General features: G+C 51.7%; 1 long non-coding RNA gene across 1 annotated transcript; it reads right to left on the reverse strand.

Annotated features, from left to right (window-relative positions):
- Positions 1–9,228: 9,228 nt before the first annotated feature.
- LOC123596275 lies at positions 9,229–10,250 on the reverse strand. Its single transcript, XR_006711649.1, has 2 exons — positions 9,846–10,250; positions 9,229–9,757 (listed from the first exon to the last, which is right to left on the reverse strand). It is a non-coding gene; the product is annotated as an uncharacterized LOC123596275 (long non-coding RNA).
- Between the last annotated feature and the right edge of the window lie 824 nt (positions 10,251–11,074).

An 11,074-nucleotide genomic window follows, 5' to 3' on the forward strand; every position in this document is an offset into this window, starting at 1 on the left:
GGAGTGGGGTTGAGGGCCTCAGCACCTGTCCTGGGAGCCCCTCTGGCTACATCAGAGCAAGCCCTGGAGGAGAGAGAGAAGAGAGCTGGGCAGCACGCAGCACCACAACCCTGCCACCCGACCTCTGGGCTGGCCTGCTGCACCTCTGCAGCACATGCCCTGCTCACCAGGAGGGTGACTGAGTCCAACCACAGTTGGGGTGACAGGGTACTACAGAAGGCCTGAACCCGGACATCACAGGGGCCCATGTGGGGGAGCTGCACCTAGCTGCCCACCCTCCAGCTGAGGGGCCAGGCTGTATCGGGACCCGAGAAGGTAGTGCTGGCAGAAATAATCACAGCGGTGACCGTGATGAGGAAACACCCTAGTCTTCCTCACATCTCCATTTAAAGTGCACAGAGGGGGATGCCTGGGGGGGTCAGTTGGTGAAGCGTCCGACTTCAGCTCAGGTCATGATCCCACGGTTCGTGAGTTCGAGCCCCGCGTCAGGCTCTGTGCTGACAGCTCAGAGCCTGAAGCTGCTTTGGATTCTGTGTCTCCCTCTCTCTTTTCCCCTCCCCTGCTGACACTCTGTGTCTCTCTCTCTCAAAAATAAATAAAAATTAAAAAATTAAAAAAAGTAAAGTGCACAGAGGACTTTCTGAAAGATAAGTTCTAAGAAATTGGACTTTTAGTGAAACATACAGCCTGGGTCTCAGGAGCCCTGAATAAAGCGAAAGATCACGATAAGGTTTATACATGTGGGTCTCACACCTGCCCAGGGGGCTCTCTGAGTGGAGATGCAGAGGACCAGAGGTCAGCTTCCCCAGGTGAGGTTAAGGGGACAGACCCACGTGCTTTATGAAGCCTCTATCCACTAGCACACTGTGAACCCAGAACCGTATGTTCTATGGTCAGCTATGATACGTAGTATTTTCAGTTATTAGATATTCGTTACTAAATATTTAATGTTTGCCAAGGTTGTTTCTTCATGCAAACTAATTATGTGCAAGGGCCTTTTATTGCCAAGAACCGTACGCGGGTATAACTAATTAGCATGGCAATAGCTGCCCCTTATCTAAGTAGGGTTTTGAAAGATCAGGATAAATATTTAATTTTAATGCTGTTTTTAAGCTTTCCCTGATCATACAGGAAGCTCTGTGGAGGGGCCTTAGAAGCTCATGCACCGTAAACGAGTGACATAGAACACGTCACTAGGACAAAACCTGAGTTGGTAGAGTTTTCACTGGCACCTGTTAGGGGCCAAATTGTGTCTCCCTCAAAAAAGACATGTTGAGGGGCGCCTGGGTGGCTCATTCAGTGAAGCGTTCCAACTTCGGCTCAGGTCATGATCTCACAATTCATGAGTTCAAGCCCCGCATTGGGCTCTGTGTTGACAGCTCAGAGCCTGGAGCCTGCTTCGGATTCTGTGTCTCCCTCTCTCTCTGCCCCTCCCCCACTTGTGCACACTCTGTCACTCTCTCTTTCTCAATAAATAAATAAACAAACATTAAAAAAAAAAAAAAAAAGACATGTTGAAGTCCTCTAAACCACAGAAAGTGATCTTAGTTGAAGGTAATCGAGTTAAGATGCGGTCATTAGGGTGCGCCCTAATCCAACAGGATGGATGTGTGAAAGGGGATGTTGGACCCAGATGTGCCCCCAGGCGATCACCATGGTGGCTGGGCGCCCCACACGTGGGCAGGTGGACGCGAGAAGGCCAGGTTCCCCTCGCAGCCTTGGGAGGAGCCAGGTTTGTCCACACGCTGGCCGCAGACCTCTGTCCTCTAGAACCAACAGAGAATAAACTTCCCTTGTGTCTGATCTTCCCTCGGTGGTTATTTTGCCACAGCAGCTGGGAAACACCAGCTCGGCATCTGTGCTTATTGGCCACTGGCCAGGGATCTGGAATTGAGGGCCAAACTCATTCTGGATCAACCCCTTGAACCCTCTGACCCCTCTCCCCATGTTAGAGGCCTCCCAGACCCCACATGTCTATCCCGGCATGAGCAATTAAGGAGAGTACATCTCCTCAGATTTGGCCTCCAAATGGGCCCTTTTCATGACCTGCTGGCTGCAGACTTTTACCTTCAGCTTCTTAGATACTGAACATATTAAATAAAATTAGAAGGGCTCGCGTGAGGGGCACCTGGCTGGCTCAGTCGATTAAGCCTTTGACTCTTGACTGCGGCTCAGGTTATGATCTCATCATTCATGGGTTCAAGCCCCAGGTTGGGCTCCGTGCTGTGACTGTGGAACCTGTTTGGAATTCTCTCTCTGCCTCCCTCTCTGCCTCTCGTCTGCTCATGCTTTTTCTCTCTGTCTCTCTCAAAATAAATAAACTTTAAAAAAAGGAGGAGGGGGGACTCCAGTGAACAGATCTGTAGCAACAGTGGGTCTTTCCAGCTGTGTCCGAGGTGACATAAAGATCAAGGGAAAAAGAAAGCCCTCACAGATGACTCACCTGTCACAAAAAGACAAGCTGGACTGAAAAAGAAGGAAAGACGAGAAAAGGCAATGAAATGTATGCACTGGCTCTAACCACTCACAGGAGGAGGACATATTTTTGGCCAGATATCACGCCAGGAATTGAGGGCAGGAGAAAACGACACATTCTAAGTTGAGTGCTTCCGATCTGTTTCCTGTCCTCAATCACTTTACTCCTCAGTGGCCTCAGACACAGAGCAGTTCCCCTGGGATGGAAGAGATGCTGAGATGCCCTCTGGAGGAGCTGACCTGCGTCCGCTGAAGGGAGTGCCATCCTGGTCCTGACGTGACGTTTGGGACAGGCCCCGTGACACAAGTTCCCACTGAAGAATGACCTCGACTCTTTATCCACCTTGGTTGAATTCATCTGATAATGTCCCGGGTTTCCACCCCCTTGGGCTGGTCTAAGCTTTGCTGTGAGATGTTAACATTCCACCATTAAATCAACCCCGGTGCATATTAATATCACCGCCAGGAAAGGAAAGACCTCCCTCCAGTGTGTGTGCATCTGTGTACGTCTTTCACGTACGTCATCCCATATCCAAAACCTCTACGGCCGATGTGTCACCACAAGAAGCAGGCTAATTTGTTAAAGACCCCTAACGTGGTAATAAGGCACCAGAATGCTAACTGACGGTGGATACCCGCCCCCAGTGACGTCACAAAGTGCCACGGGCAGGCAGAGGAAAGGTGGTCCAGCGCAAACACCTGCTGTTCCTGTCTTTGTTCCAATTCCTATGGTGCCTGGATTCTGAACAGCCTTGGCCCTGGTGCATTATGTTTCCCTCTGCACCCGGGCAGCGAGGGGGGGTAAGAAGTGCAGAAAATGCTCGCATCTGCCAGTGGCAGCAAGAGGCAGTGGCAAAAATAGAAAAATCCATTTGAAGCATGTGGGTCCCCAGTCCGACAGCCCCCGAACTGGAGTCAGCTGAAGGGAGGGGACAGGCAGATCCCCCGTGAGGGGGACCTGAGCAGTGCCACCTCAGCCAGGACGGGGGAGCCCAACTCTTCCAGGCACCCGAACCCAGGACAAGGGTTGCTGAAGCACAGGACATGCCAGCCTGAAAAAGGTCTCTCCGGGGCTCCCTGCTCCTCTCCAAACCCGGAGGGAGAAGCTCACGCTTTTTCTTGCTCCTTCGGTTCCCAGCTGGCACTTGAACCGCACTTGGTCTTGCTTATTCGACTCCTGGCTGAAATAACACGTCAGCGTGCAAGCCAGAGGCTGGCTCGGGACCCCCTCTGTCACCTCCTTAATGAGGAGCCCCTTGTCCAAGAAGAAAAAAGCAAACCCAGTGCAGTGCACAGACACGAGCCAATGCAGCGGTCCCACAGGGAGACCCTCGAGGGAAGGACGGCATCCCCCTGCCCTCCCTGTCCCTGCCCCTGGACAGCGGCCTCTCCCAGTTCCTGGGGCTGCTGTTGTAAACCTCCACCTTTTCCTCTGCATCCTCACCCACCATTTCCTAACCTAGCCTCCCCAGCTAGACCCCCTCCTACAGTCAATTTCCCCGCTCACGACAGTCTACCCCATTTTTCCGTGTTCTCTCCATCTCTTACACCTGGGATGGAGGAGGAAATGCACATATGTGGAGCACCTAGCAGGTGCCACGTGCACCGTTTCCAGCCCTCCATGAGATGGACCCCATGACACGGATGTCCTGTTACCGTGTCATCCAGCTGTGTCTCCCACAGGCAGGGCTACGCCTGCAGTGGCTTTTCTTTCCTTCTCCAGGGCGGCAGGCGGACACGTAGTCTCAACACGAGCGCGTCCTGTTCTTCCCCATTCCATGCTCTCAAGAGTCAAGGCACCTGGGACGAGGCACGCCACTGTCTTCCCAGCATCTGTCCCTAGCATCTGTTCACAAAAGCCCAAGAACTGGCCTGGGAAATGGGGCCTTTGCTAGAAAGGCGGGGGTGGGGTGGGGAGAAGAGACAGAAAGGGCCACCTGGAAAGCTATCCTCTGCCCTGTGCTAGGGACTTTACACATCCCCATTTTACAGAAAGGAAGTTCCTCAAGCTCCATATCCAGGAGAGGCTGATTTGTCTGACTCTAAAGTCCTCTGAGGGCAGGGGTTAAATCACTTCATCTGGGAAATTCCTTTGCAAAGCAAATAAAGGCAGGGCTGTCCCCTTGGCGGGCAGCAGCCTGAAAAACCTCTCTGTTTTCCTTCCCAGGACACTTGTGCCCACCTACTCTCTAGAAAATTCCCCTCACTGGGCAGGAGGAATTCGAATCAGGTACTTCTCAACCCCTGGGCTGGATATCAGTGGAGGGCAGGGCATAGAACTGTATAAATTACAGATGTGGCTAGGGGTAAGGTACTTATTCATTTATACTCCTATTTTATTAAGAAAAATATTTTAGAAACAGTGGTTTATTGGGCCAGTTGCGTGCAGAGCCATATCGAACTGCTCGGCACGTAAAACCATTCCAACGTTCCAGCCTAACGGAAAAAGTGTCTGCTTTGATACAAGTTTCACATCTTTAAGCAAATATTTTATATGTTTTGATCATGTTTTCTGGAAAGTATCGAGTTTTACACTTAGTATTGCATTTCGAGCATTTGCCATATAATGTCAATATTATTCTGCCTATAGTGACATCTTATTGTAAGATGTGCATAATCATTGAGCAGACAGCATGGTATTCTGACGAAGAGCTAAATAATTGTGGTTTTAACTGTTCCTCTACTTTTTTCCCTTTCCATCTTATAAATCACTCCATTAAACATAACTTCTTCATCAAGCTTTATTTTCCTAGTTAGATGTACTACCTTCGGATACATTCCCAGAGAAGTATGCACTGGACCAAAGGCTATCTTTACTTAATCACTACCTAGAAGGCTGTAGCCGTCATACTCCCACCCGAGGGTGAGAATTCTGTTTTAACAGAACTATCATTGGTACCTATTACCATTTAGAATATTTTTGCCATTTGATCAGTGAGAAAAAAAAAAAGTTGCTTGCTGTTTGTTTTCATTTACTCAATGCAGGAACCTGAGTATCTTCTGAGATGTTTGCTCACTGGTGGTATTTTCATTTTGTGTCTAATAAGGAAGAACTGAAACGTCTGAAAAATCTGGGTGAAAAGCTTTCATTTTGTGATGAGTTTGCGTATCTACCACTGCCTCATCTATGGCCAACCACCCCCACTCCGCAGAGTCCCCAGGATGACGTGTGCCCCCAGCCCTGGGTTCCCACACACATGCGTCCCCACTGTGGCCCCTGTCTCTGAACATCAGGGCCGTGGCTCCCACCAGCACAGCGATACCTTTGTCCTGGTGTCTTGGCATGGGAAGCTGGACAGACAAAACCTGTGAGGGACCCTCTTTGAGCAGAAACACTCCCTCTGAGGTCAAGGGTGTCCAGACTCCAGGAGCCGAGTTGCAAACATGGAACACAGGGGCTCAGCGGGGAGGGTGGGAAGCCGGTCACTCATACTTCTGACACCTGGTTCCCAGGGAGCATGGCCGTTTCTCTGAACTTTCTTCCCTTCTCCCTTCATCTGCCATGGAGGCTCCAACATTTCGAGCTCAACTTGGTGCGAGCCACGACTTTCTCCAAGCATCCGAGAGTCCTCACGACTTTCCCACCGTCTCCCACAGTCCTAAGGTGCCAAGTCTTATATCCCCTAGTTTCCTATCTGCACATTCCTTCCCTTCTCCCATGCGGTGTTCTTCCCCACTGTGATTAATGCCCTTGGAATTCATCCCCACACAGTCTCCTGGCTTCCGGAAATATCTGCAAGATCCCATGTGAAGTGCATTTCCTCCCTGGGCAGGTGCTGCCCTTCCCCAGTGGGGCGATGTTCTGACGTGGAGGATGGGTGGGGACAGGTGGAGGTGTGACTGCAAGGCAGAGAACATCACGTGATCTTCAAGCAAGGCGACAGTGCCGGCCTTTAACAGGGACACGTAGTCCCCCTCGGCAGGTGCAGAGGGTTGACGGCTGTCCGTTTGTCCAGGGATTCAGGATTCAAGTTCATTGACCCAGTTTTCAGGGTCAGTTTCTATTTCGAAATCAGAGTCTTGAGGACAGCATAGCAAATTTACTGGGGTTGCGAACAGTCCCCTCTGGGACCCGCCACTCTAGGAACAATGGAGTGCTATCTGACTCTGGATTCTCAGCTTCTTCTGCTCTCCAGCTGAAGACCAGGGTGATCTCTTTATATTTTGCCAGAAGCTGTCTTAGTTGGCTCAGTGTGCTGTAACGATAGGTAGAAGGTGGGTAGGGAAGGGCTCACACAACAGACACTTTCTCACAGCTCTGGAGGCTGGAAATCCCAACATCAAATGACGGCAGACTCAGTTCCTGGTGAGAGCCCCCTTCCCGGCTTGCAGGGGGCCACCTTCTCCCTGTGTCCCCATGTGGTGTCTCTTCCTGCTCTTACAAGGGTGCTACATCCACAGTGGCTCCATACTCTGGGCTTTGTGCAAACCTAATCACCTCCTAATGTCCCCAGTTTTTAAAAAAAATGTTTTTAAATGTTTGCTTATTTTTGAAAGAGAGAGAGAGAGAGAGACAGAGTGTGAGTGGGGGAGGGGCAGAGAGAGAGGGAGACACAGAATCCGAAGCAGGCTCCAGGCCCTGAGCTGTCAGCACAGAGCCCGACACAGGGCTGGAACTCAGTAATCGTGAGATCATGACCTGAGCCAAAGTCGGATGCTTCACCGACTGAGCCACCCAGGCGCCCCTCCCAATGCCCCCACTTTTTAATACCATCGCACTGGGACTGAGGGTTTCAACTAGTGAACCTGGGGGGACACAAACATTCGGCCCATAGCATTCTGACTCCCATGCTTGTCTTAAACTCACCACTCTTGCCTACGTTGATTTTCTCTAAAGCAGGTTTTCTCCAGTTGGGCGCCATTGACATTTGAGACCTGATCACTCTTTGTCTGGGGGGGACCGCCTTGTGTACTGTACGGGGTGAGCAGCCTTTTTGGACTCTGCCAACCAAATGTCAGTCAGAACAACTCTTCCCCCCCTCAGCTGTGACATCTCTTCACCACAAATCCCCTGGGGAGCAAACTGTCCCCTTGATGGGATCCATTGCTTTGACATAGCAAGAGCCCTCGCAAGAAACACTGCATTCCATCATCCTTATAATTACTACTCCCTGGAGCCTGTGAAACACCCAAGACAACACATCAGCCTGAGTCCCTTTCCACCCCCACCCCAGCGTGGATCTCCTGGAACGGATGTTTTGCACACCCCTGTGCACCGGAGGCTGTCTGGGCTCTGAGCACAACAAGTGACGATTTTGGTGGTGGCTCAAATGGGGCAAGTCCCCAGAGGCTGACGCGGAGGCAAACAGAAAGTGCGTTGGAGCTGGTGGTTGGGACAGGCGGCCGCGGGGGTCAGGAAGCAGGACTGTGCACGAACAGAATGGCAGTTCAGGCATGACAGACGCCTCCCGGAGCTCACAGGGGCTTGTGGCTCTGGGATGGTCCCTGATGGTGCTGGGAGTCACGGCAAAGGGGCTGAGTTTTTCTCTGTCACTGGAAAGACAGAGGTGCAACAGAGTGAGAGTTGTGTGCCTTCCTCATACATGTGCTGCAATCCCAGCTCTCAGTGTGATGGTGTCAGGAGGTGGGGCCTTGGGGAGGCAATTAGGTCACAAAGCTCTTGTGAGTGGGCTCGACGCTCTTGTAAAAGGGACTCCAGAGAGCTCACTTACCCTCTTTCCTCCACATGAGGACACAGGGGGAAGCTGGCCAGAGGAGGGTCCTCGCCAGAGCCCCTCCGTGCCAGTACCCTGATCACGGACTAGCTTCTGGTCTCCAGGAGTATGAGAAGTAAGCATTGGCTCTTTAAGCTCCCATTCTATGGTGTTTTTGTTACAGCAGCCAAAACGGGCTAAGACAGAGGCGGCCGCAGAAGGCCTAGCCCCGGCCGGAGTAGCTCACTCTGGCTCAGGCCGTTCCCTGGGGGGGGGATCAGGCCACAGGGGCATGTGCGCCCCTCCTGCAGCGCTCTCTGGGCAGCTCCCCGCGACATCGGGGACCCAGACACCTAACCATGTGAAGCCTGTTACCCTAAACCCGCCTCTGTGCAGATGACCCCCGGGGCCGACTTCCTCTTGGCAGGCGGGCGGTGCTCCCTGCCCTGGGCTCCGGGCCACCGGGAGGACCCCCGCCCTTGTCCAACGCAGTTTATGTTTGCTTCATCAACAAGTGAATGAACCAATTAACAGCAGGGTGGTTGTATTTTTTCCTTTTTCCAAGCAAAATAAAACAACTCCTTACATATTTACCAAGGCTAATTATGAGAGATGAAAAACATGTTTTCTCCTTTTGTGAAGCCTCTCCCGAGCTTAGAGGCCCGCCTGGCATCTTTCCGCTCTAGACAGCGCTGTCTCCCTCTGTGCCTCTGCTAATTCCTGCAGGGAGAGCGGCCACGTGGGAGGGGTGCCGCCGCGCGGCTCTGTGTCTTTCAGTGGTATCTTGGGACAGATTCCTTTGGCTCCATCTGCCAGATGCAATTGTGAATTGGACTTAAAGGTACAGCCTGAACACATTATCTAATTAATTAGCATCTAAAGGCTCTCTGAAGAAGAAATCACTGGGCAGGCGGTGTGATACGAGAACATGCAAACGATTAAACGCCAGATTTGGGGAATGTGAGATATTTTAATGGGCGCCCAAATTTATGTGCTCGCTGGAGCCCTAGGGATTCAGGACACGATTAACAGGTGCTGGAAGGAAGCCCATTTTCCAGCTCAGGTTGGAAAACACGAACTACTCAAAGTCAAAGTCAGACCTTAAGAATGTATTTTTATTGCTTACTAAATAAACTGTTGGCCTGTTTTCTCTTACCAAAACTACGTCTTGTAGGAAAATGGAAACACGATGATAATAGCCGTCTGTACTCCGTGATGATACCAGGGGAAATGGCGCTAAACGCCATTAACACGGCACACGGTGTATCCTTCTCTGGCTCGTGATGTTTCCTGCGGAGTTTTGGCCTTCTGAATTTGTCCTCACCAAAACAAGTCAGCAGTGGAGGCAGGTAATGAGAAGATACATATTAGGAACATAATCTGAGTGACTGAAGAGTTTCCAGTTGCATCAGAAAAGCAGACCTATTTTTGCCTCTGGGGCTCAGCTCCCCACCCCCTTCCCCGCCCCAGGAGCCCACTGTCATCTCTATCTGAATCTAGACACATTGTGGCCATAGCTTTTTGGCTCAGTGTGTAGAGTGGAGCCAGCGGTGACCCGGGACTTAGAAATGTTCTCTCTCCGCCGTTCCTGCCCTGGGATGACCTCAGTGACATCATGTGATCTCCAGCTGTTAAAATGCATATGACAAGTGCATATACTTCCTCACTGCCCAGAAATATGGCCCTAAGACCCCTTCCCACCACCTGCGGACGTACGTGTAGAATGTGGCATCAGAGGGACCATGACACGCTCGTATGCCGACCTGCTCCTGCTGCGTGCACCTATGAGTGCCACATGGTCTGCTAGGAAGTCCCCCGGTGAGGACAGGACAGCCAGGGAAGCGTTTCTGTAGGGTGTGTAACCAAGTTCACCCAGGTGCAAGGGGAAAGTGGGCCAATTATCCTGCGAAGGCAAAGAGGAAACAAAGTCTCTCCTGTTCTTTCCAAGTAGAGCACCTCGATTCTCTGCTCGGTGCCCAGGTACCTGCTGAGAGCAGAGCCCCACCCACCACCCCTTCTCCGCGACATCAGAGAGTCCTGCTCACCTGTTCACTTGGGAAAGCGGTTGAGCAAGGCTTCGGAAGTGCGTGCAGAGGGGTACCTGGGGGGCTTGGTCGCTGAGGCATCCGACTTCAGCTCAGGTCAAGATCTCACGGTCCGTGAGTTTGAGCCCCACGTCGGGCTCTGTGCCGCCAGCTCGGAGCCTGGAGCCTGCTTCCGATTCTGTGTTCCCCCCTCTCTCTCTGCCCCTCCTCCGCTCATGCTCTGTCTCTCTCAAAAATAAATAAACATTAAAAACAAAAGAAAGTGTGCACAGAGGGCCTGGGGTGCTGGCAATCTTCTTCACCAGCGCAGAGACCACGCAGGCCGTCCCCTCTTCTCTACAGTCAGGAGAGGTCGGGAGGGGGATTGCTGTCATCAGCTCACCTACAGACGACACTGACACCAACCAGCAGTGTGATTTGGACCAAAATGATAATAATGTTTCTTGGAAGAAGGTTGCCAAATACAGGAATCTCAATCTGCTGCTAACGCAGCCTTTTTGCACCATGTTGACCAAGAAGACCCTCAGACGGAGTGAAAAAGTCGGTTGTTCGCCATGGTTGAAAAAGCCTGGGGAGGCAACAATGTGTCATTGATCCGGGACAGTGATACCGATCTGGGCACATCTGTCTCTCTCTCCAGCTGAAAATGACACCACTGTGACTTCCTGTCACTAAAGCCCAACAGACTCTGCTTGGGGGGGCGAGGAGGGGAGGCAGACCCACGGGCCCAGCTCCACTCCAAGCCGCACTTCGGGGGCCAGGCATCACTTGCCTTTTGGAGGACGCGCCTGTGGCTCTGGGCACAACACTGCCAACTCCCTGCACACCTTCCTTCCGGGGTAACTCGCCTTCATTTCCATTGGCTGCTATAACATCAACAGAACATTAAAAAAAAAAAAA

The sequence above is a fragment of the Leopardus geoffroyi genome, chromosome A1 (genome assembly GCF_018350155.1).
Source record: "Leopardus geoffroyi isolate Oge1 chromosome A1, O.geoffroyi_Oge1_pat1.0, whole genome shotgun sequence".
In the NCBI taxonomy this organism is placed as follows: domain Eukaryota; kingdom Metazoa; phylum Chordata; class Mammalia; order Carnivora; family Felidae; genus Leopardus; species Leopardus geoffroyi.